General features: G+C 41.9%; 1 protein-coding gene across 2 annotated transcripts in view; it reads left to right on the top strand.

The window, feature by feature from the left end:
* The first annotated feature begins 3,555 nt into the window (after positions 1-3,555).
* The window catches only part of SPRY3 (sprouty RTK signaling antagonist 3), a 65,959-nt gene continuing 43,892 nt past the window's right edge, over positions 3,556-25,622 (top strand). The window contains exon 1 of one of the 2 annotated variants that reach the window (XM_058658523.1): positions 3,556-3,666. The gene's annotated coding sequence lies outside the window, so the exon portion shown is untranslated. Of the gene's footprint in view, positions 3,667-3,952; positions 4,032-25,622 lie in introns of those variants that run through there. The other variant, XM_058658522.1, reaches the window with a different exon arrangement.

The following is a 25,622-nucleotide window of genomic DNA, read 5'->3' on the forward strand; positions in this document are numbered from 1 at the left end:
AGGGTCACTATTCCCGTGGGAGGGCATGAAAACTAGGACGGGGGCTGGGATGGCTAGACAGAGGCACTCAACAACATCTGTGAGGGCTGGATGGTTGAGTCGATTAGATAGAACTAAGCTTTAATACCCATTGACAAGTACCAGAGCCAAATGGGATGGGGGACAGACTGGTCTTCTGCTACACAAATTGGCAAACCAGGGTAGGGGGCAGGCTTGGTGGGGGTTATTGTGGGTCGCCCCGACTAGGCTGCAGCTCCCACTGGTTGATGTAAGGGCCGAACCAGACTGGACTGCAACACCCATTGGTTCCAGTGCAACTCGGGACTGAAAACAGAACCAACACAGCAATTGCAACCACCAGCTGATCAGGGTGATGGACTGTGCCGGGCCCTGTGCTTGCTAGAACATACAAGAATCTGGTCTGGGAATACCTCAAAGTATCTTTGGAGATCTCCCCACTTGAACTGCTGGACTCAGAATTCTAACCAAGAAAAGACAGAAGACAGAATAGGACAATCATTCATCTCAGCTACATGTTGGCAGCGAAATATGGGACAAATGGAGACTTCATGATGGACCATATCAATCAGTGGACCACCTCATCGAGCGAAACTGGCAGTGACTCATAACTGGAGAACTATTAACTCCACTTGAGCACATATCTCAGAGCATGCCCCACATATGGGACTTGGGGTGGGCGGGAAACCGGGTGGGGCTTCTCCCTCAATACCCCCTTTTACCTCAGATACATGATGGAAACAATATGGACATAATAGCATTGCCCACCTCCCTATCCCCCTGAACATTTTTTTTTCTTTTTTTTTCCTTCTCTTTCTTGATTTTCCTTCAACTATAGTTAACTATGTAAAGATTGTCAACAATACAATAAAAGGGATTATATAAAAAAAAAAAATAAAAAAAAAAAAAAGGAAATTGGATATTCAAATGCAAAAAGATGAATTCCATTTCTTCAATAACACAGCAGTATGCCCAAAAGTAACTCAACATGGATCACAGGCAAAAATTAAAAAGGAAAAAACTACTATAAAATTTTAGAAGAGGGTACTGCATGTTAGCCTAGTGGCTAAAGTCCTCACCTTGTACATCGGGATGCCATATGGGTGCTAGTTTGTATCCCAGCAGCCCCGCTTCCCATGCAGCTCCCTGCTTGTGACCTGGGAAAGCAGTCGAGGACAGCCCAAAGCCTTGGGACTGTAGACCTGTGTAGGAGACCTGGAAGAGGCTCTGGGCTCCTGTCTTTGGTTTGGCACAGCTCCAGCCATTGTGACCACTTGGGGAGAGAATCAATGGATGGAAGATCTTCCTCTCTGTCTCTTCTCCTCTCTGTATATCTGAATTTTGAAAAAAAAAAATCTCAAAAAAATCCCAGTAAAGGTCATGTTGCATATGATTCCACTTACACAGAATGTCTAAACAGAAAAATCCAGTAGTGATTGCATGGTCCCAGGGATGACAATGGGTTTTTGTTGCAAACAGACAACAAGGCTGTCATTGAGATGATGGAAATATCCAAAACTGGAATTTAGACCTGGTACAATGGCTCAACTAACTAATCATCCATCTGCAAATACAAGAATCCCATATGGCTTCTGGCTCCTGGATCTGGCTGCTGGTTTCAGATCGGCTCAGCTTTGGTCATTGTGACGATTTGGGGAATGAACCAGCAAAAGGAAAATTTTTTTCTCTCTCTCTTCTCTGTAAATCTGCCTTTCCAATAAAAATAAACAACTTTTAAAAACTAAAACTGAACTTCATGAAATCTGTTGTACTTAAATAAAAATTGTTAAAAAGGAATGAAACTAATATCTTACGCTTCGATGACTGTTTTTAGCTCATGCCTATACTGTGGAACAATGATTTTCTACTTTTTACTCACTGAATATTATGGTTAATGGTGCATTAAACCTGTGATTATAAAATAAGGCAAAATTATGTTTCTGCAAAACTTAAAGGAAAAAAGGAAAAGACAGAGGGAAGAGAGAAGGGAGGGAAAAAGAACAATGATAATCATCTTAGAACTGTTGTCTATGAAATGCATGAAACCTGTTTTCTTTATATTAATAAAAATCAAAAAGAGACCAGGTGGAGAAGAGTGAGCATGCCTCATATTGAACATGCTTAAAGTTGGATTTGTTCTGTCCTTCCAGACTTACTGTAATCATATGCTGCGAATCACAGTGAGTGGATCAACATCCTGGCACAGAGCAGACATCCATTGTCTTTGGGTTGAATGAATAAGTATGATGAATAGAGAACAAAAAGGATGAGTAGAGTCAAAATACGGTTCAATGAGGAATCACACTGGATCCTGCCAAACAGCCAGTGCTAAAGTCACCCCAAGGTCAGTGCAGCAGATGCCCAGACATAAATTCTCTCACTTTTCCAAATTCTTGGGGGAACCAGTAGGTTCCCACAACAACATCCACCTTCAGCTACTCCTTGCCTAATATCTACAGATATGGCACCGGTTAGGTTTCTCCAAGGGCCATTTATCCTGTAAAACTTTACACCAGGCAATGAATGGCAGGCAGGTGGTATGTGGCCCATATGAGGATCCAGGTGGAGGGCCTTAGGAATTGTACAAAGAGGGTCATGGCAGTGCCCAGTATGGGTCTGTGTTCAGTTTGGCTGCAAGAGCTGGGGAACACATTAAGGAAACATTAATTTCTTACAATACGGTCGTTAAAAAGTGATATTTACTTCTCAGAAATTAGTACAGACATATAGTAATTAGTATAGATATATAGTATTTTGAATAAGATACGGTCATTATTATTGTTGCCAGTTACTTTAGGAGCAGGATTTGGAAGTTGACAACATAGTGTTGTTTTAAAATGTTTACAGTACTTGTTTGCCTTCATTCTTGAGTTAATGTAACATATTGTGTACTTTTTGCTACAGTGTATTCTGAAAAGAAAATAGCAAGCTAAGAAGAAACTGTAAAGGACTTGTATGGAAGTAGGTTATGAAAGTATTTCTAAATGTAAGAGCTAAAGTTTTGTTTTTCATTCTGTTGGCTTAAATCACCAAATTCCTTGCATATGAGACTTGTTGGCAGTGTACTATGTCCCTCCAACATTATGGTCAGTTATCTGTTTAAAATCTCTGAAAGAGCATCATTAAAACCCAACATTCACTTAATGCATGGAATGAATGTTACTAGCACTTTTTAGGGCAGTAAGTAGTAGTAAAAGTTTCTTAAGAGTTTTCAGACAATGAGAGTTAGCCAACCCAATTTCCCCGCGTCCTACTGTGTCACTTTTTAAGCAGTCTTGCTCTGGAGGGGCAGACAAAGGGTAATGTCTGGGTAGAGAACATTAGTGGAGTTAGGGAGGAAGGAAAGTCAGTGTAGCAGTGCAAACAGTACCATTCTCCTCTCCATTGCTAAGACATGTGAGGCACAAACAGGACTCAGAAGCTGGATAGTGAGTGAGTGACAGACCAGGGCTGACATGTCCCACGGTGGGTGTTTGCAACAATGTAAGCTGGCCGTCAGTCACTAAGCGAGCTAGCTCCAGCTCTTGCTGAACGCTGGGCCCATCTGGCCCCACGCTGATCTCCAGGCGAACTCTGTCGCGCAACTGGCATAAACCGTGACGACAGCCCTGCGGCAAAGCAGGAGTGGCCTTCTCCTCCAGGGTTAAGGTAAGTACCACCGCCCGGGGTCCAGCAGTCCTGGGGGAGGGGGGCGCTGACGCCGCCCTCACTCTCTGCGCCAGGCCTGAAAGCAAGCAAGCACCTGGGCAAATCCATTCATCCCACCCACCCACCGGGAATACTCTTTTTTTTTTTTTCTTGGACTGCTGGATGCGGCTTTTCTTTTTTTTTTTTTGCACCAAAATAAGTGGATTTTTTTTTTTTTTTACTCATTGATTACATTGTATTATGTGATACAGTTTCGTTGGAACTGGGAATCACCCCACCCCTCCCCCTTCCACCGACCCATGGAGCAGGACCCACCTGTGCTGCAGGCCGCGACTGCCAACTCCGCAGAGCTCACGGAAATACAAGTAAGTAAGGTGGGGGTGGTAGGGGCGTGAGTGCCGGGTTTGCAGGCTGGAACGCAGCTTTGCAATCTCCTTGCGCGTTTTTGATCCAGAAACTGCCTGCCCTGCGCACCCTTCCCCCAACCTGCCCGGGGCCCAGCTGCGAGCCTTGACGCTCCGCCCCGCTCCTTCCGGCCGTCCTGTCCTGGGTGAGTGCTAAGGCGCTTGGGGAGCTAGCCCGCTGTCTGTTTGCGTGGTGCTGTGTGTATTTCATCTCTTTCATTGAGCAGATTTAGAAACAGGCGCGAGAAGAAGAGACAGGCCCATAAAGCCACCCTGTAAATCCTGGGTTCTCCTGCCTGCCGTTTCAGTGTTGCTCTGGAGCCCCTTCACTGATGTTCTTATTTATGATGTTTTGTGGAGGTTTGCTAGAACTGAAAGCCCTGCACTGCGCTGCTACCGGTTTGTTGAAAGTGCGTCCATCACATACCACCCATTCCAGTTAAGCATCTTCAATTCCCAATCCAGATAGCGTGCTAAATACAGTAAGCAGTGAGAAGTAATGAACCATTAGGAATGAACACCCTATGCAGATAAAAATTTAAGGACAATGCACATCACATAGAAGAGCTAAAGATGTGTGTGCAATGGATCCAGAACTGAGGTGAAAAAGTAAGGACAAGAACAAAGAAGAAAATGTAATGTGTACACATGGGAAACTGAAAAACTGCAGAACAAAGGTATTAGTCTAATGTCCAAAAAGTAGTATTCAAAACATTATATAGAAGTCAGAATGAACAGAAGAAAAATTCTTCAAGGGTTTTTTTTTTTTTTTTCGCATTTGTTTATTTGGAAAAGTGCTACTCATCATTTTGAACTGATTTGGATATTTTACCCTCTATGAATATGTCCCTGTGTTTTCCAGTTAAATTTATACTCTCTTTTTCCTTTTGTTCAATATGCCAAGTTGTTCAGGTATAGCTTCAAGTATACCACTTATTCTTTGATGGCCTGTACCCTCCAATAATCAAGTAGGTTCTTGGTAGCAGAAAACTTAAACTTCTATTTGTTTTCTAAATCTGATATGCATACAATATATGCATTTAATGACAAGTTTTTGAAACTCGTATCATTAGGCAGAATAAACAAACAAAATGCCAAGATATGAATCAATGTAAAGAGGAATGCTTGAATAAACTGAAGTTCCATATGTAGACTGGGTGATATACCACAAATATCACTGAGTTTCCTACTGTATTGAGCTCTGTATTGAGCTCTGGGTCTGAAATGATTAAAATTCAGATAGAGTTCATGCCCTTAGCTCTTTATGTTTAAATAACAAATGGAGGGAGCTTGTATCATGGCCCAGCAAAAGAAGCTTCCATTTGTAACAAAGTCCTAGTTACTCCAGCTCTGTTCCAGCTCCTTACTAATTGCACTTAGGAAAGGAGCAGAACATGGCTTTGAGTACTTCAGTTCTTGCCACCCACGTGAGAGACCTAGAGGGAGTTCTTGGCTCCTAGCTCCAGCCTGGACCAATACTGGCTGTTGTGGCTATTTGTGGAGTAAACCAATAAATTGAAGATTTTCTCTCTCTCTCTCTCTGTTTGCCTTTCAAATAAATAAATAAAATATTTTTTAAAGCATCAAATAAAAAGTGACCAGGCAAACAGAAAAAAGAACAGAGAACACTTATTAAACTAACACTTATTAAATCTGAACTGTATACCAAAAACTGGACCAGATACTTTATAACAAACATTTCAGGTAGATATTACTATCTGCCTTAAAAGGTATTACTATCTACCTTAAGGATAGTACTACTGAGGCACAGATAAGGATAGCACAACAAAAGCACAGATAAATTAAACAGGGCCACAAGATAAATTTCAGAGTTAAGATTCAAACTTAGGTAATCTAGTTCCAGACCACAGGGCAGAAGCTGTAATGAAAGCCCAATACAAGAACACTTTCACAAAATATATTAACTAATAAATAATAAAAAAATAAAATAAGTATATTAACTGGTCCAAAATATCTAGCATCTAGAATAAACTAATAATAACAGTTTTAAGAATTAATATTCTCAACTCAAACATGAATGCTCGTGACCAGGGATGGGGGGATACCTGGTCTTCGGACTGTCTGTGGCCCATGAAATCATTTGGTCTGGCTCTACCAAGTCAGTGGCAGCAGGACTCAAAATTAAATAAATTTATAGCAGATTAATTCTGAATTTAATAATTTTGTGTGACCAACAATTCATATTATAAATGGCCTTTGGCAGGAAAAAGATTCCCTGCTCCCATGGATGCGTAAAACCAAACCCTATCGATGCCATACTTTTTTCCCTGTATGTACATAGCAATGATAACATATAATGCATCGATTGATTGCTTTATATTAAATGCAGAATTTTTAAAGTAGAAAGATCTTAGTTCATCAGGAATATATGCAAGAGTAGTAAGCAATAATCAAATTAAAAGATGTCAGTTTCACTCATATTCAATATTTTTTAAAATAGTCACAGATCATTAAAACTATAGTCATATTACATTTTCAAGAATTTGGTAAAGATTTAAAACAAAGTCTAAAAAGCAGTATATTTGCAGCAAAAGTGAATCATCTGGGCATTTCTTTTTTTAAAAATTTATCTCAAACATATAAATGAGAATGTGCAGTATTTGCCATTTGGTACAAGTTTACAATCATTCGTAATAAAATAGGATATTAAGAACAAATATCATAAGTATAGTAATATTTATATATAACAAATCTAATAAAGCTTTTTTCAGACTGATGAATTGTTTATTTCTGGAATACTCCATTTAGCACTTTGGGTCACAGATGACTACATTTAACCTGTAGAAAGTGAAACCATGGATAAAAGGGGACTACTGTAGTCCCACATTAGGTTGTAGTCATTTACATATTACTTCTGTATGTATGGAGGCAGCTCCAGACCAGATTTTATTTAATTCAACTCTTCCTGCTTTTTGGTCAGCTTTTCAGTTTTAAGCCATTGACCAAAACCTTGGGAACTAATACCACTGCCATCATCAAAGTGGATTTGTGTGGTCTCAGTATTGAATTCACAATATCAAATTAGCTGTATGATTCTTCATTCTTTTCAACATTTAAAATTTTTATTCTGTCCATAAGATGACCACATTCTGAACAAAGGATGGCTTGTATGAGCATTTGTTGACTTGAGGGGATACAACACAGCAGGGAAACTGTTGAGATGGCTATCAGGAGGTCAATAAGAGACTAAAGTGCGTTCCTTCACAGGAGTCTGCAGGAACTGATGAAAAAAACAACTCAAAGTTCAAGCAGCAAAGATAATTCAACAGGGTTCAAGTCCAGTTGAGCATGGTCGTGTGTTTGGAATATGATGGTGATTTAAGATCTTACTTTTCTGTAGAATAGCCAGATTGAAACAGGTATCATTTTTATAGTTAATAAGTCACCAAGCTAACTACTCGTTGAAGGAAGCACAAATATCAGAAAACCTTGAATAGCCAAGTCTGCCATCCACAATTCAGGATGCTTGCAAACCAACTGTTGGCTGCTTTGATAAATATGTGTTCCCTTCCCTCTGAGAAGTTTTTTTGGGCTATTTAGTGGCAATGCCTTGAGAAACAGCAGTAGCAGCTACCCTTTTAATTAAGTCTTTGTAGTAAAAAGCTTAGGGGAACAGCAGATAAATGCAACAGTCCTGTTCAGTACCGTGTGAAAGTCCCCCAACTTGAGCAAATAGGAGATTTAAAGCTTCTTGAGAAAGTATTTTGTTGAACACAGATGTCCTCATCCACCTTTTCGAGAGTAATCTCCATGTTTCAAAACCACTGGGAAGTCTGTCTTGCTTCAAAGTGAAAAATTTTGCCTCAATACTGATTAGCTTAAAATCCCATACAACTGCTACTAACAGTGAATCACCAAGTATTCCACTAGAAGCTTTCGGCAATACAAACTAACATCATGTGTTTCAAGGTTGGCACTAATTTCGGCTGGTCTCTGATGATTGGAGTCATGGGAACTTCTAGAGAAAGCCATTTGTTTATATACAGCACCGGCTGCTATATACCTTAAAATGGCTATAAGGTACCATTCAGCTGTCTCGTGTCTATTTCATTTTCATATTTAGCCATTTGTTGTGTTGAAGTATAATTTTGCTGATCTTGGCAGATTTTAGGATAATCTAGACTGGCTTGTAACTCTAACAAGACTCAAAACCATGTCAATTCCATAATATTGCAAATTGCTGTTGATGTTATATTGGGACTCTTAATTGACTGTGATGATACTCTACCAGCTCTAACTTCGGACCAGAAATGGTCTCCCCAAGAAACTGTTCAACCCATCTGGACAATACGTAGCTGGACTCTATGCTTGGTATACGTTTGCAAGGAAAGAATCTTGATTGAATTTGAACTGTAATACTGCATCAAGGTGGAGGAATCCACCAGGGGGGAGGGGAAGTGGAGGGGTGGGGGGATTCCCAGAGCCTATGAAACTGTCACATAATGCTAAATAATTAATAAAACAAACAAACAAACAAACAAAAAAAGCCATTTGGAAGGCAGGAATGAACCTGGCCAAAAACCAAGATTTGAACCAGCCAGAGATTGGAAAAGAGGGCCACCTAGTGGTGTCTGAATAGAGATTAGTCTGTTTTGCTGTAAATCTGCGAAATTCCTGGCAAAAGTCCAGGACTACCTTTTGTAGTTCCTTAATTTTTTTCTTCCTATATATATTTAACTCACGTATTTACAGTAGTTATTCTTGACTGCTTATAAAGACTAAATCGATCATGTGTAAGCAAGATGAAACCGTCTGAAAATTAGATGCCAAGGAGGAATTAGAAGTCTGGAGAATAACTGTGAGTAATGACTGGGAAGATAAAGAGGAAAAGGAGCAGAAGCAGACAGACAACATTAGAGAACTAAAATTTGTGAAGGATAGGAAAGGAAGGATAAATGGGTAACAAGAGCTTCAGATTATGGTCGATCCATTCCGATTGGGAGCTCCAGAGAAAATTTGCTGTGGATTAAGAAAAGCACACGTTGATCAGAAATGGATTTAGAACCTCCCCGCCTCTTGTGTTTGGAAAATGGCTGGTGAGCCTGGAAATGGAATAGCCCTGTATCAAGTGTAAATGTAGATAGCTGATTATTCAAGTGGAGCATATGTTAATTTATAAGGAGTTAATAAAATTCTGTAGGAATTCACTATATCAAATAAAAGTATTTATTGCATTTTCTCAGGAAATTCCATATTATAGTGGTTCTATTGGAACAGAGAAACATATGAAGGTTTGAGGACTATTTCCTTCAAAATGTCAAAGGTTTTATATTTCTTCCTGTTTTTAAGACTTATTTTAAATTTTGATCAACATGAAGTTTATACGTTATGGAGTACAGTACAATATTTCAACAAAGATATGCCACGTAAACCAGTTATAACATGCACTGAGTGTTTCCATTCCCTATATCCATGAACTTTCATTGCTTTACTATTTTGTGACACACGAGAAACCCGTTTTCTCCAAACAAACTGTCTTGGTGTGCATTATTCAACCTTCCATCTTGAGCAATGTTGCAGGCATCCTTCATCCAGAACGCTCCCATCAGCGATACCTCCATTCCATCACCCTTGACCTCTTTGGTTTTTTAATCATTTTTTTATTATTACCATTTTATGATACAGTTCCATAGATCCTGGGATTTCCCTTCTCCCCTCCCCAATTACCTCCCTCCTCACTGTGTTCCCCTAATTATTACTATAGTAATGTTCTTCATACTCAGTCATATGTCCATCATTGCAGGCATGGACAATGGCAGAGAGTCCAGAATCCTTTTGTCAGGATGTAGTGAACAGTTTCATTGTAAGTCCATCTTTGTCTGGAAGCAGAGATGCATACTGCATTGTATCCTCACATCTGGATGTTAGTCTCCATTTCACAGCTACTGTACATCCCCTTAAATGAAAAGTCACAATATAAAATCAGCAACAGGAAGAAAAATAAAAATTTGCAATGCCATGAAGTTGAATCACATGTTACTAGATATGACAGTCTCCATTACACAGCTACTGTACATCCCCTTAAATGAAAAATCACAATATAAAATCAACAATAGAAAGAAAAATAAAAATTTACAATGCCATGAAATTAAATAACATGCCACTAGATGTGATAGTCTCCATTACACAGCTACTATACATCCCTTTAATGAAAAGCCACAAAACAAAATCAACATCAAGAAGAAAAAAGAAATTAACACCACCAGCTCTTAAAAAGCCATAAAGCAAAATCAACAACAGAAGAAAAAAGAAATTAACAACACCTTGAAGTTAAATAATATGCTATTGAATGATTAATGGGTCACTGAAGAAATGAAAAAGAAAATCTTAAATAAAATGATGCTACAATATGATCTGTGAGTTACTGAATAATTTAATGAGAAAAAAGTGTTTTGAAGAGGTGAAATTAAAAAGAAAATCAAAATCCATGAGACATAGTTTCCACTGATCTTTGTTGGTGAGATATGTCTCCTGTAGGGACAAATAGATGCATTTTATTATTTTATTCCAGTCAACTAATCTATGATGTTTGATGAGCTTAAGCCATTTACATTCACGGTTAATACAAATAGGTGGTACTTTGGTCCTGTCATTTCATCAATGGGTTGTTCATTGATTTAGTCTTCTGTTGTCATTTTACTGGGATGTTCTTCCCATTTGCCTTTGGTTTTGTTTGGCACTATTCCTCTTCTCTGTCAAGAGAACATCTTGAAGTATCATTTGTAGGGCAGGTTTGGAAGAGGCATTTTCTTTTGACTTTTCTTTACTGTGGAAGAATTGTATTTCATTTTCAAAGACAAAGGACGTTTCGCTGGATATGTTATCCTGGGCCAACAATATTTTTTTATAAAGATTTTGTTATTATTGGAAAGCCGGATATACAGAGAGGAGGAGAGACAGAGAGGAAGATCCTCCATCCGATGTTTCACTCCCCAAGTGAGCCGCAACGGGCCAGTGCGTGCCAATCCGATGCCGGGAACCTGGAACCTCTTCCGGGTCTCCCACGCGGGTACAGGGTCCCAAAGCTTTGGGCCGTCCTCCACTGCTTTCCCAGGCCACAAGCAGGGAGCTGGATGGGAAGTGGAGCTGCCGGGATTAGAACCGGCGTCCATATGGGATCCCGGGGCTTTCAAGGCGAGGACTTTAGCCGCTAGGCCATGCCGCCGGGCCCAACAATTTTTTTTCTTTTAGAATCTGGAATATGTCACTCCGTTCTCTTCTTGCCTGTAGAGTTTCCTGTGAGAGATCTGTGAGTTTAATTGGCATTCCTTTCTATGTCAATTGATTTTTTTCACGTGCACATTTCAGGATCTTTTCCTTCTGTTCAATTGAAGAGAGCTTGATGATCATGTGTGGTGGTGAAGATTGCTTTTGGTCAACCCTGTTGGGAGTTCTGTGCCCCTCCTGGATCTTGTTTCCCAATTCTTTCTCTAGATTAGGGAACTTTTCCCTTATTATTTCATTGAATGCAACTTTAAATCCAGCTTCTCTTTCTGCACCTTCTGGGACTCCCATAACTCTTATATTTGGCCTCTTAATAGTGTCTTTCAATTTTTGAGTACTTTATTTTTTTGCCTGATCCAACTCTGCTTCCAGCTTTTTGTTTATTTCCCCCCTGGTGACAGGAAATATCTTCTAATTTTGAGATTCTTTCTTCTGCCTCCCTCATTCTATTTTGGAGATTCTCCACTGTACTTTAAATTTACTCCACTGTATTCTTCATTTCTAATATATCAGCTTTCATTTGATTCATTTCCAGTGTGACATATTCCTTAAATTCCTTGATGCCTACCTTACGTGCTTCTCATTGTTGATAAGAATCTTTATAACAAGTGTTTTGAATTCTGTATCCCCCATTTTCTCAATGTCTTCCTCAGTTGACTCTGAAGTTGGCAAAGCTTTTGCTCCTTTGCAGGGGCTTCTTCAGTAATATCCATTGTGCTTTTATCTCTTTTTTTGGTCTTGGTCATTGTACTTCTGGTTATCAGAGTCTTCGCCTTGGCGCAGGTTTCCAAGCTCTGTCACCCACAGGTCTACAATTTGATTTTACTTATTGCAGGTGGTACATGGCTCTTTGTTTGCAATCACTTGTGCCACTCCCTCCAGTGAATTCCAGGTCTGGGTTCTTATGTCAGATTTGCACCATTGTCTCCACAGCCCCAGCTCCTGACTCACCACTCTCCACCTCCTGTGATATCTTGCTGAGGCTGCACCGTTGTCTGTACAACCTTTCTCCCACTTCTGGTTTCAGCAGGTCCCATGATCAGGGAGACACCAACAGTCCTATATAGCTAGGTTGTTTGTGTTGCTGATCTTGCAGCAACCTGTTGGGCATTAGGTCTGAGGGCCACATGGACTTGTTTTGACCAGTATGATGCCATTCTTGGTATTATTTTCCTGTGGTACTAGTGCAATGCACTGAGCTCAGTTAGCTCTTGCTAAGCTCAGTGCATGTGCAGCTCACTGTTGTCCCCCGTAGTCGTTACTTCTTTGCCACACTGTAAGAAATGGCGCCTGATGTGCCAGTACTAGAGTTCTTGATCTGCTGACCATCAGGTTTGAGGTCTACCCGGACCTGTCTTGGGTACAACCTGTAGGATGCCACGTTGTTGCTGTTCATTGAACCAGAAATGAGTTCACTGCCAGCTCAGTGTATGCGCAGTACTTTGCCATAGCCTTTGGCTCCTCAAACAAAATGGCACCTGATTCGGCTCTAGGGGGCAGACTGGGTTGTGAAATTCACCCTATTCCTGCACTGCCCATCTGGGATCTGCTGCTCTGTCTCTGCTCTTGGTGAAATCAAGCAGGCCAGTGACAGGGATTTCTTTGTCTGGGTTCACCTCCTGAGCTCCCGGTGAAAGTCCCTTCCCACCTTGTTGCTGGTGGAGTTCTGGCTGCAGGTGCAGTTCAGATCGCCACTTGCTGAATGCTGCTGGGGTGTCAGTCACTGTAACACTACACTGTTGTGTCCACTGCTTTCCTGTGTCTCTAAGTCTCCAGGTACCCCTCTGCTGTTGTTCTGTCCTCTCCTGTTTCCTGGAATGTGCCCTCTCTGCCTCACACTGGATAATGTTTCTTCGTCCATTTAAACGTGTCCTTACCCTATTCTGCCATCTTGATTTTCTTGTGTTTCTTTTAAAATCTTTGTTCATCGTGTTCCTTTTGGACTCTTGTATTGATTCATTTTCAACTTTACTATTTCCTCTGTCATTCCTCTTTTTCCATTGATTCTACATAGTGAATTTTTAGTTTGCTTATTATTTCAGTTCTATGTACTTATTTTTAAATTTTTATAGGAATGTCAGATATACAGAAAGAGGAGGTGAGACAGAGACAAAGATCTGTCCGCTTGTTTGCTCCCCAATTGGTTGTAAAGGCTGGAGCTGAGCTGATCCGTAGCCTGGAGCCAGGAACTTCTTCTGGGTTTCCCACACGGGCGCAGGGTCCCAGGGCTTTGGCCCATCCTCAAATGCTTTCCCAGGCCACAATCAGGGATCTGGATGGGAAGTGGGGCAGCCAGGATACAAGCCAGCACCCATATGTTATCCCAATACATGCAAAGCGAGGACTTTAGTCTCTAGGCTACTGCGCCGGGCCCTATTTCAGTTCTAAAATATCTATTTGTTACTTATTTATACATATTGTTTCTTGATTGATATATACTATAAAAAAAGAGTCATTAGTTGAGATTCAGAGCAACAGAAACAGAGAAAAAGAAAGAGCTTATTCACTCTTGGGCTGAGGTAGGGCCAGAAATGGACATGTGCTAGAGTCAGGGACTGAGGATACAGTCCAGGTCTGCCACATTCTTGACAGGAAACCAATTGCTTAAGTCTCTTGAGTGTGCATTGGCAAGAAGATGGGCTCAGGGGCTAGAGTCAACAATGGAATTCAGGCACTCTTAGTATTTGAATATTTATTTTAAGAGTATTCACAATTGACGATTAGAAAATATTTTACATAACTGGTTTAAACTCCTTGTCTGCTTATTCCAACATCTCTATCAGCTCATTATTGACATGTGTTTTCTTTTCCCATGAAAACTGAAATTTTCATGATACTTTGTATGCCAAATGGGTTTTAAGTTATCCTAGACATATATAAAATGTTTAAATTGAAATATTAAATTAGTAATGTTGTTTACATCCTAATAAAATGGCAATATTTTGTTGTAGTTTTCCATTGGCTATGAATTCCAATGTAAATTTAGTTTTCATTTGTACTATCCAGGGATCAATGTGAGGCCAAAATGAAGTTCACTTGTATATTAATTAGTATCAGATCCTGGCATGAGTGACTTTAGTTCAGATCAGGAGTTTATCGGTGGCTTTGCAAAATCATTTTCCTGAGTTCCTTCCTCTCCATTATCCCCTGAGTGTTTTCCAGTTCCTAGGTCTCTCCTTTTGAACTTTCCAGCCAAAAATTGTCCCACTTTTGTGGTTTACACCATGTCCAGGCTCCAGTCTGAAGGAGGGCAAAAAAGGGGGAAAAAACCAATGGGATTTTGTCTTGCACTCTTGAGGCCACAATTCTACCCATTGCCAGACTACCACGATATTACTTGGAATTTGAGGCTTTAGATATTGTTCTTCCCTGTTCTTTGTGCCATGCATCTCCTGAATCTATCTTTGTGCACATTGCTCAGCTCTGAGTTGTGGATTATGCTGAGTTGAGGTGATACTTTAAATTGTTGTTCTTATCTACTTATATCTATTTTCCAAAGTCCTCCAATAGTGATGTATCATTCTGTACACATTTTACTCTTGAGTTTAAATGGGGAGCAAGGGAAGTACATGATTATAATACCCCAGAGAACTCAATACCTTCCAACAGGTTACTCAAATAAGTTGCCTTTTCTTTGCACTTTTAACTAGCCTAGTTAGTCTCTCTTCCCCTGCTGTGTTCTTACTCAGAAGCATCTATTATTTTATATTTTTCAAAAATTGGTCTATAGTTTATAATCAAAATTATGCATGTGACAAAAATCTCTGGATTAGAGAATATAGTGTTACTCTGAAAGTCTTATCTTTGTACCAGTAGAATCAAAATAATCTGGGAATGTGTTAGATATGTAAGTTCTTGGGTTCCATTTCAGACATTGAGAGTCAGAAATTATTGCTATGGGGTTCAGAAACCAGACATTTTTTCTTCTTTCTGTATCTGGGCAAAGGGAGAGAGAAGGGAAGAGGGCCGCTCCCAGCAGCCCAACTCCATCATTACCCAGCAATGGGGAATGGCCGTCTGATGTCATCCAAAGGTCCCCAAGGAGGAACATGTTCTGAAGGTACTACTTAATTGGTTTCAATAGTTCTGCGATACTGTTGATTTCATTACTCCAAGGATGAAGAAATCCAAGGTCTATTGGCTGGCTGACATAGTCCACCTTAGGGTCTCCATTTGCCCAGATACTTGCTGTCAATGCTTGGCCGGGAAAGTCCAGTTTATTCTGCCCTCCATGGTACCAGACTTCCTCTGAATATCTCAATGATCTGTCATATCCTTCATGTGCATGTGGACATACCATCCACTGCACCATCTTCAGCAACCAAGGAGACCTAATTCTGACACATGCACTCCATGGTAAGACCACAGATCCTACGATTTTCACTGTAATTGGAGTTCTGAGTCCATCACTATACATTTGCTTAAGTGAGAAGCCATAAGATAAGGTTGACAACAGATATGAAGTTAAAACAAAGACAAAAAGAAAAAAGGAAAAAATACATCTCCATAGAGCGGAAAAAAGTGCGCCACTGAATAATCAATGCATGGGTGACAAAAAGAAATCACAAAAGCCTAATTTGCATGATGATTTCCTTATATTAGAGAGAATATATGGTATTTGTCTCTCCTTAGAGAGAATATATGGTATGGGTTTTGATTTATTTCACTGAGGATGATGGTCTCTAGTTGGGACCATCTAGTTACAAATTGTATGATTTCATTCTTTTTAATGGCTGAGTAATATTCCATGGAGTAGATGTACCACAGTTTCTTTAACCATTCCTCTTTGGACGGGCATCTAGATTGTTTCCATGTCTTTGCTGTTGTAGATTGTGCTGCTGTAAATATAGGATTACAGATCCCTTTCTCATATGCAGTTTTTATTTCCTTTGGATGTATTTCTAGGAACGGGATAGCTGGATCATATGGCAGGTTTATTTGCAATTCTCTAAGCACTCTCCATACTGATTTCCACAGCGGTTGTACTAGCCTGCACTCCCACCAGCAGTGAAGGAGATACTTTGAATTTTCCACCCGAAAGCTTAAAGGTATCAATTGCTATGATTACTTCTTGTTATTTTAGTTTGATCATTAGTGAAGTCATGGTTCCTTGAAAATTTCATAATACTTATTGGTGAAGTCATCTGTGCATTGAAGGATTAGGTATTCACTCTAGACATTGTAATTTGGTAGTGGCTATACCAGAAAATCTGAGTAGCCTACTTATTTTGTCTAAGCTTTGCAGACTTCTGTTATTTCAGCACTAGATGGCACTATACATACAGGTTTTCATCAAGTTTGTTATTTATGTATTGGCACTTTAGTATTTAGCACTACAGAGTGCTCCAAGCTCAGGTTTGTCACATATCCATAGTGCGCTCTTTAGAATGATCTAGAGTAGTATGTAAAAAGGATATTTTGTCCATACAAGCCTCTACCTAGGACCAAGGTAGACCAAAATGCCTTGCCTGTTGTGACCAGGTAACACTGGATCCTGCCTGGCTACAGATTCCTGTGCCATGACTAATATATACCTCCTCTTTCTTCCCTGAAGCAGACAATTATTCCTTCCATGTTATTCTGCCATGAATTGTGGGAGAAATGAAATGTACAATATCATGGAAACAAATTTTTCATGCTAGATCACACTCAGAAGCTACAACCTGCCAACCTAACACAGCACACAGATAAAACCAAGATTCACATTCTCATTCACTGCCTGCTGCTAAGGTGGATTTGTGGCTGAATACCACAGCAGCCAGCCATGGGTGATGCTAGTTGGTATATAGTTCCAATCAAATGATCCTGTGGATCTTCACCTGGTATCGTAGTGGGTACATTGGTTCCATGTGCAGGAAAGGCCTAGGGGTAGGGACCATTAACTGTGGTTATGCAACAAAGTGGAGGAATCCACCATGGTGGGAGGGTTTGGGGAGGGGTGGGGAGAACCCAAGTACCTATGAAACTGTGTCACATAATACAATGTAATTAATGAATTAAAAATAATAATAATAAAAAAGAGAAAATATTAAAAAAAAAAAAGAATCCATGTCAGATTTTAGGAGCCTGACACTGTGTTCCAAGACAGTCCTGTGCTTGCTTTGTGACCTATGTAATAACAACTAGAATCTTGCTCTATTGTATCTTTTAGAGATTTGAGGGGCATTATTAAAGATCCCCCTTTGGCTACTCAAACTGACTCTAAGCTGAATGTCAGAGCTGCAGAGTCCTGTGTACTCTCGTGAGTTTGTTCCTGGTTTGCATGCAGCTGGTAGTGATACAAGCTGAGACAAACAGGCAAGATTCTGCCTCATGCTGTGGCAGACCAAGAGGCTCAATTGGTGAACATAAGCCTGCAGATAGAGGAGTTTGGATTCTGTCTGGTGCTGAATTTCACCATAGTGTGTCTGGCACTGCAAAGCAAAGGTCAATGCTCATTTTCCTGCTCTATTCTCCAGAGGGCTCCACTGACTTTCTGAGGTAACCGGGAGAGATCATGGAAGTAGCCGCTTGTCTGCCTGGCTGAAGAGGGTGCAGAGGTTTAGTTGTTGCTATTGTTCTGGAAAGAGGAGCTGTGGAACCCCATCTTGCTCTATTTCACCATGGCATGTTTGGTTCTCAGTTTCAAATCTAGTTTGAACTTTAAAATATATATATAAATTAGAAAGGCAGATTTACAGAAAGAAGGAGATGCAGACATCTTGTCCACTGGTTCAGCCCCCAAACTAGCCACAATGGCCATAAATGAGCCAATCTGAAGCCAGGAGCCTCCTCCAGGTCTTCCACATGGGTACAGGGTCCCAAAGCTTTGGGCCATCCTCTACTGCTTTATCAGGCTACAAGCAGGGAGCTGAACAGGAAACAGAGAAGCCAGGATGTAAACAGGCACCCATTTGAGATCCTGACACTTGAAGGTGTAGGGTTACCAACTGAACCTTCTCTTCACGCCCTAATCTGGCCTTAATTACCTCTGCCTTGCGCAAGATGGAGGCATCTCTCCACGCTGCACAGTTCACAGTTTTTGAGAAGGCAATATTGTCATCTCATTCTTTCCTCCCTTTGTCAATGTGTCTTCTATTTTTTAATATAGAAATTTTGTTTTTGATGATGTTTACATAGCTGATTCAGGTGGGGCATGTTGAAGATTAGGGGAAAGTGGATGAGGTCATTGTTTCAAAATTTTCTTTTTCTTCTTCCTGTATCTGGGGAAATGGTGGAGGTAGGGGGGAAGCTGCACCCAGCCTCCCAACCAACTCCATACCTTGGAATGGGAGACAGCCACCAGATGTCATTGCAGGGTTCCCGATGTGGAGCATGCTCCGAGTGTTCTGGTCCAGTGGTTTTTGATAGTTCTGAGATTCTGTACATTTCATTTCTCCAAGGTGGAGCAAATCCTTCTACGGTCCATTGGCTGACATAGTCCACCTTAGAATATCCATTCACCCAGTTACTTGCTGTCAATGCTAGACTGGGAGAGTAGTCCAATTTGTTCTGCCCTCCTTCCTCTGCTATAGTACCAGATGACCTCTGTAGGTTCCCTCGGACTGCCAAATCCTCTATGTGCATCTGGGTATTCTGTCCACAGTTCTATCTACACCACTGAGGAGACCCAGTTCTGACACAAGCACTCCACGGTCAGACCATAGGTCCTGTGACTCTCCCCATGGTTGGAGTTCTGAGTCCAGTGGTTCAGTTGGGAATCTTCAAAGAAATCTCATCTCAAGTGATCCCAGACCCGACGTGTGTGTGCTTGCCAGTGTGGAGTCTGGCTCAGTCTGTCACCCATATCAGACTGTGCACACTGGTAGTTGTAATTCCTGGGTCAGTTCTATCTCCAGCCCTATCTCTTATGCAAATCAATGGGTGCTGCAGTCCAGCCCAACTCTGCCCACCACACGCTTGGCCCTGATGCACACCAACAGGAACTGCAGTTTAGTTGGAGTGAACTCCCATAACCCCCATCAGGCCCACCCCCAGGCCAGGTTCCTGTACTTGCCAGTATGTGCAGCACACTGGTCCGATCTGTCCCACATCCCATTTGGCTCTCGAACACATTAATGGATGTTGCAGCCTAGCTCAACCCAACGGACACCACTATCCAACCCACACTCATGCTTCTGTGTGTCACCTCCTGTCTAGCCAGACCTGCCTCCAACCCTGGTTATTATGTTCACCAGTGGGAGCTGCAGCCTTCAGAGAAGTACCCACAGTTTCCTTACTAGGCCCATTCCCTACCCCAGATCTTGCACTTTCCAGGTGGTTCTGCAGTCTAGCTTGATGGGCTTGGCCCCATTCCCAGTACTTGCCATCTCATGCTGCAGCAAAGCACAACCAACCTGCACTTACTCTGGCTCACGCATGCACCAGGGGATATAGTTGTTTATCCCAACCTGGCTCTCCCCAAACCCAGCTCACATGCAGGCCAACAGGTGTTGTAGCCCTGCCCAGCCTGGTCTGCCCCTGGTTTCAGTTCTCACGCTCACCAGTGGGGGCAATGGCCCATCAGGGGAGTCCCCCTCTACCCCCTACTGGACTGGCCCCCTCCCCCCTGGGTTTTACATGTGTTGGTGGGTGCTACAGCCCAAACTGGCAAGGCCTGCCTCACCTTGTGATTTACTGGTAGGTACTACAGCCTAACCTGGCATGTCTTGCACCCCATCCTGGTTCTCACCTCTGTCAATGGGTATTGTGAACTGGCCCAGCCTGGCCTGCCCCCAGACCTGACCCATGCACATGCCGGTAAGTACTATAACCTTGTCTGATCTGGGCTACTCCCAGTCTTGATTCTTGCACTCACTTGCAGGGACTGCATCCTGACTGAGGAGTTCCCCAAGCTCCCCAAGGTCACCTCCCAGTGGCAGATCTCAGACACCAGTGGGTCCTTGGCCCAGCCTGGCTTGTCTCATATTCTGTCCTGACAGGAATAGTTGCCCTGCCCAAGCAGCCCACATCCATTCTGGCTCTTACTATTGGGTGTTACAGCCCAGCCAAACCTGGTCCACCCTCAAACTCAGCTCTTGCATGGTTCAGTGGACACAGAGACCTAGCCCAGCCTGCCTACACCCACTTTGGCTCTTGTGAGCACCTCTTGTGGGTGCTGGAGCCTAGCCTAGTCTGGCATACCCCAGACTCAGTCCACACCCATACCGAGGGATGCTGCAGCAATGTCCAGCCTGCCCCAGTTTGCTGCTTCCATTCCAATTCTGTGCTCACTGGTGGGAACCACAGCTCAGCTTGGGTGTCTCCTTAGCTCCCTGACCAAGCCTGCTTCCAGCATGGCAGTGGTTGCTCTAACCCAGGCCAGCATAACCTATCACCTAGCTTGGCCTTTTCCATAGATGACGCCAATGGATGCTGCAGCCTGGCCTGGACTGGCCCACCCCTAGTAGGTGGTGAGTGCTGAATTCTAGCCCTGCCTAGTCTGCCCCCATCCCTGGCTTTCATGCAAACTGGTGGTGCGGGCCCAACATGGCCTGCACTCCATCCTGGCTCCTGCATATAGCAGGGTGCTTAGGTTTGGTTCAGCCCTGCCTGATTCCCCCCACCCCACCCAGAATCAGCCCACACACTTGCTAACAAGTGGAACTGCCTGGCCCAGCCTGACCAACACCCAGGCCTGAATCACGTTCTCACCAGCAGGAGCAACAGCCCACCATGGAAATTCCCCAAGTTCCCTTTCCAGGTCCACTCCCAGACTGAGATGTCATGTGTGACAGTGGGCGCTAGGCCCTTACTCAGCTTAGTCTGCCCCATCTGTCTCGGACTTCATGTGTGCTAGTGGATGTTGTGGCCCGGCCTGCCCCACACACTGTTCCTGGGTGTGTATGAGTGTGGCAGCCTGGATCATCCCAGCCTGTTTCCAACCCTGACAACCTTGATTGTCTTGCGGTCCCATGATCATGCATTGCTCAGTCGTCTATGCACTACGTCACTACGCCCAGATCTTGAGCAAACCAATAGATATTGTGGTCCCGCAGGAGTGAGACCACAGATCCCCCACAGAATCTACCCCCAGATCTGGTTCTCTCACATGCTGCTCAGTGTCATAGCCCAGCCTAACATTAGCCATTCCCTGTTCCGACATTCACTGGTAGATATCATGATTTAGCCCTGCCAGTTAGGCCCCCAGCCCTAGCTTCAGTATGCACCAGTGTGTGATGATCGATGCTAACTAGCCCAGTTCAGGTCTCCCATGTGGGCAGGTGCATTGGTCTGACCCAGAAAGTTGCCCTAGCTTCCCTCCCCCAAACCACTTGGCTTCAGTCCCCTCACTTACCTGCAAATACCGTGTCCTTATTAGCAAAAGTCCCCCAGAAGTCATTCCTCATCTGTAATGTACCTCCCTCAGTGGTCCTCCCCTCCCACACATCTTATACCCTCTTCCCTAGTCAATCCACAGCCCCCGCACCTGGAACACGCGGGTTCCCCAGTCCCGTCTCCTGGTGGGGCTGTATGCTGGCCTGGAGCCCTGCCCACCCGCCTGTGGTCCTAGAATCAGTTTTCTGGTGGAGGGAGTTTTCTTCTTGGTGTTGATTTCCAGTTCTATTCCTTTGTGGTCTGAGAAGATAAATGATTTAATTAAAATCTTTTTAAAATTACTATGACTTAATGTGTGGCCTAATATATGGTCTATCCTAGAAAACGTTCCATGTGGTGATAAGAATGTGAATTCTGTAAGCTATTGGGCATGATGGCTGTTAGGTCCATTTGCTCTGTAGTATGTTTCAACTCCAATGTATCTTTATTGATTTTCAGTATAGATGATCTATCCATTAGTATGAGTAGGGTGTTGCAGTCACCCACTAGTGTTGCACTGGAGTCTATCTCTCCCTTTAGGTTTAATAGCATTTACTGTGAATGTCTGTTTCTTCTTGTGTTAGGTGTATACATATTTATGATTGCTACCTCTTCTTGCTGAATCAAATCTTTTATTGAAATTTAATGTTCTTACTTCTTTTGATTTAAAATATATTTTATTTGATGTGAGCATAATTACTGTTGGTCATGTTTAGTTTCCATTCGCCTAATACACTTTTTCCAGCCTTTCTTGTGTACTTCATTTATAAGCAGGGTACAGTGGGATCTTTGTTTTTAATCCATTCAACCAAATTAAATCTTGTGATGAATTTAATCCATCTGCATTCGAAGTAAGTATTCATAAATAAGAGCTACCACTTGTCATTTTGTTGATTGGATACTAACTTATCTACTGTTAGTGAATTTGGTGGTGTCTTGTGCTTTCATGATGTTTATGTCTAATGAAGGGCTTCTTTCAGAGTTTCTTTAACAAATCATTTCATTTATTTACTTGAAGAGAGATTGAGATCTCTCATCTACTGATTCACTCCTCATATGGCTATAATGGCTAGAGCTGATCCAGGTCAAACTCAGGAGCTTCATCTGGCTCTCCCATGCGAGTGGTAGGAGCCCAAGCACCTGGGCCATCCTCCATTGCTTAGGCCATCAGATGAGTCAGGCGTGGAGCAGTCAGAACACAAAACAGCACCCATATGGGATGCCAGCACTGCAGATATGACCTTACTTACCATGCAGCAATGCCAATGCCTTCATAATTTCTCATAATACTGATTCAGTGGTGGTGAATTCTGTTAATTTTTTCTTATCTAGAAAATAATTTACTTCTCTTTCACTTCCAAAAAATAGCTTTGTTGGATATTCTTGGTTGCAAGTTTTTTCTTCTGAAGACCTAAATATATCATTCCTCTGTCTTCTAGCCTGTAAGGCTTCTCCTAAGCCTGATAAACTAGTTCCTTTTCTTTTATATGTAACTTAATGCTTTTCTCTTATTTTGCTAAGATTCTATTTGTGTCCTTAACTTTTGAAATTTTGACTATAATGTCTTGGAGAAAATCATTTTTGGGTGAGTCTCCTTGGAATTCTTTGAGCTTCTTTCATCTGGTTGTCCATGTTTCTTTCAAGACTTGGGAAATTCTCAACTGTTATTTTCAACTGTTCTCAATGCTGTGTTACTTTTTCCTCTTATTCAGGAATACTTATAGGACACGTATTTTAATGGCATCCCATATTTCATGTAGACTTTCTTCATTAGCTTAAATTCCTTTTTGTTTTTGTCTGATTGGGTTATTTTAAAGTTCTTGTCCTCAAGGTCAGAAATTCTTTCCTTCACTTGATCTATTCTGCTGTTAAAGCTCACAATCATATTTTTATAACATTGATTGAAAATTTTACATTCAAAATTTCTATTTTATTGCTCTTAATGAGTTCTATGTCCTTAGTAATATTTTCATTCGTGTCAGTCACTGATTTCCTTGTTTCTTTTAATCTGGCTGCCTATAGTCTGTTGCATCATTTTGAGTGTCCTTACAATCATTATTTTGAATTCTGTATCTATCATTTCACATATTTAGTTCAGGATATAATTTTAAAAGATTATTGTACTTTACAGTCAGCATACTATCTTGCTTCTTCAGTCTGCTATGTCCCTGTGTTGATATTTGCCCATCTGGTATATGTATCCCTTCTTTATGTTTTATCGTAAAAGAGAAACCAACATGCACTCCTATGTTCATAGCAGCACAATCAGTAATTGCAAAAACATGGAAACAACCAAAATGCCCATCAGCAGAGGATTGGATAAGAAAGCTATGGTTCATCTACTCCATGGAATACTACTCAGCTATTAAAAAAAACAAAATGCAGTTCTTTGTGGCCAAATGGGCCAAACTGGAAACCATAATGCTAAGGGAAATGAACCAATCCCAAAAGGTTAGATACCACATGTTTGCCTTAATTTAAGATGATATGATGTTAAACATATCATGTTATGTTATGGATATTATGTCATTTGTAGTATATAAACTAAAATTGAACTGTGAATGGGGGGTCACAGAAAGTGGTTAAGAAATCGCATTTATTTTTAACATGTTGACTGCTCAATACCATGTCAATTAATTCCATAATGATGTTAATTGTTGCAGATGGTATATTAGTGCTTTTATTTGACCGGGAAGATACTCTGCTGACTCTGCCCTCAGACCAGAGAGGGTCTTCCCAATAAGTAGATGGACTTGTCTGGACTATGGGATGTTGGACTCTATGCTTGGCAAATACTTGCAGGGAGGGAATTTCAACTAAACTTGAACTATGGTTATGCAGCTGGTGGAGGAACCCACCATGGGGGGAGGGTGGGGGGGAGAATCCCAGATTCTATGTAATTACAACACAATGTAATTAATGAATAAATAAAATAAAAAAAGAGTGAGTAATGTAGCTGAAGTGTAGAGTGTCACTCAGTTCGCTGCTTTGGCTTAGGTTCTACATGAGCACACAAGTTTAGTCTGAGCTGTTTCTTTTGCTTTGGTCAGTGGCAGTTGTGTCTATAAGCGACACATGGGTCTATTTTGCTGCAGTTCATAGTAACAAAAGTGTAGGTTTGAGATGAATGCTGATTTTCTGGGGTCAGTCCTCAGAAAGTTTGGTGTCAGTCACACTGCATTTTGTGACTGTTCTTGATGGCTAGGGAGGCAGGATCCTGTTCTTGATGGCTAGGGAGGCAAAGGGGGCAGTCTCTGCGTTCTACTGGCAATTCCAGTGATGCTGGGGTTTGTGGCTCCCATTGCTGTGGCCCTAGGATTGTGTGATATTGATGGATCCTTCCTCAGGTCCAGCTAGGAGTTTCCAAATGCTGCTGTGGCATTTAACAACAGCCCTAGTACTGGGACTGGGAGGATGTGAAATTAGTCCTGTTCCAGTGCTACAGGGTGACCACACATACTGGAAATTTTGCTCTCTCTGGTAAGAGTCCAGCAAGGTATAATGCTGGTAGGTTCTCTCCCAAGTCCACTGGATAGATTGTAATGGGATTGATGGAATTAGAACTAATTGTTACCATCCTAGTGTTGTAGGATATACTGGGATCCTTACTCAAATCTCAGAATGTGAGTGGATTTTTATGGGCTGTTGCTGGCACTAGCGCTCAGAAGATAAGGGGCACACATAGAGTGATTGAACATGGCTCCCGGGCTATTGTCCCAAAAGTCCCACAGTTGCAGTGTGAAGGACATCTTCTCAGAGTTAAAGATCACCTCAGACCGTTTTCAGCTCCCTAGGCTGAAGTTAAAGTCAGTGGGGGACTATGCCATTCTCTCCCAGCTACAGCTGCAGCTGATGGGACACACTGCAGGGACACACTGCAATCTCTTCCTGCCTTGATGCCTCCCAGTTGGCAGCTGGCTGTACTGCATGACCAGTCTTTGCTATGCCTCTGTCGTCTTTCCTCACTGTCCCATGGAGTCTTCATTGTTTTTGTTACATTTCCACTGAAGA

This window comes from Ochotona princeps, chromosome X (assembly GCF_030435755.1).
Source record: "Ochotona princeps isolate mOchPri1 chromosome X, mOchPri1.hap1, whole genome shotgun sequence".
In the NCBI taxonomy this organism is placed as follows: Eukaryota; Metazoa; Chordata; class Mammalia; order Lagomorpha; family Ochotonidae; genus Ochotona; species Ochotona princeps.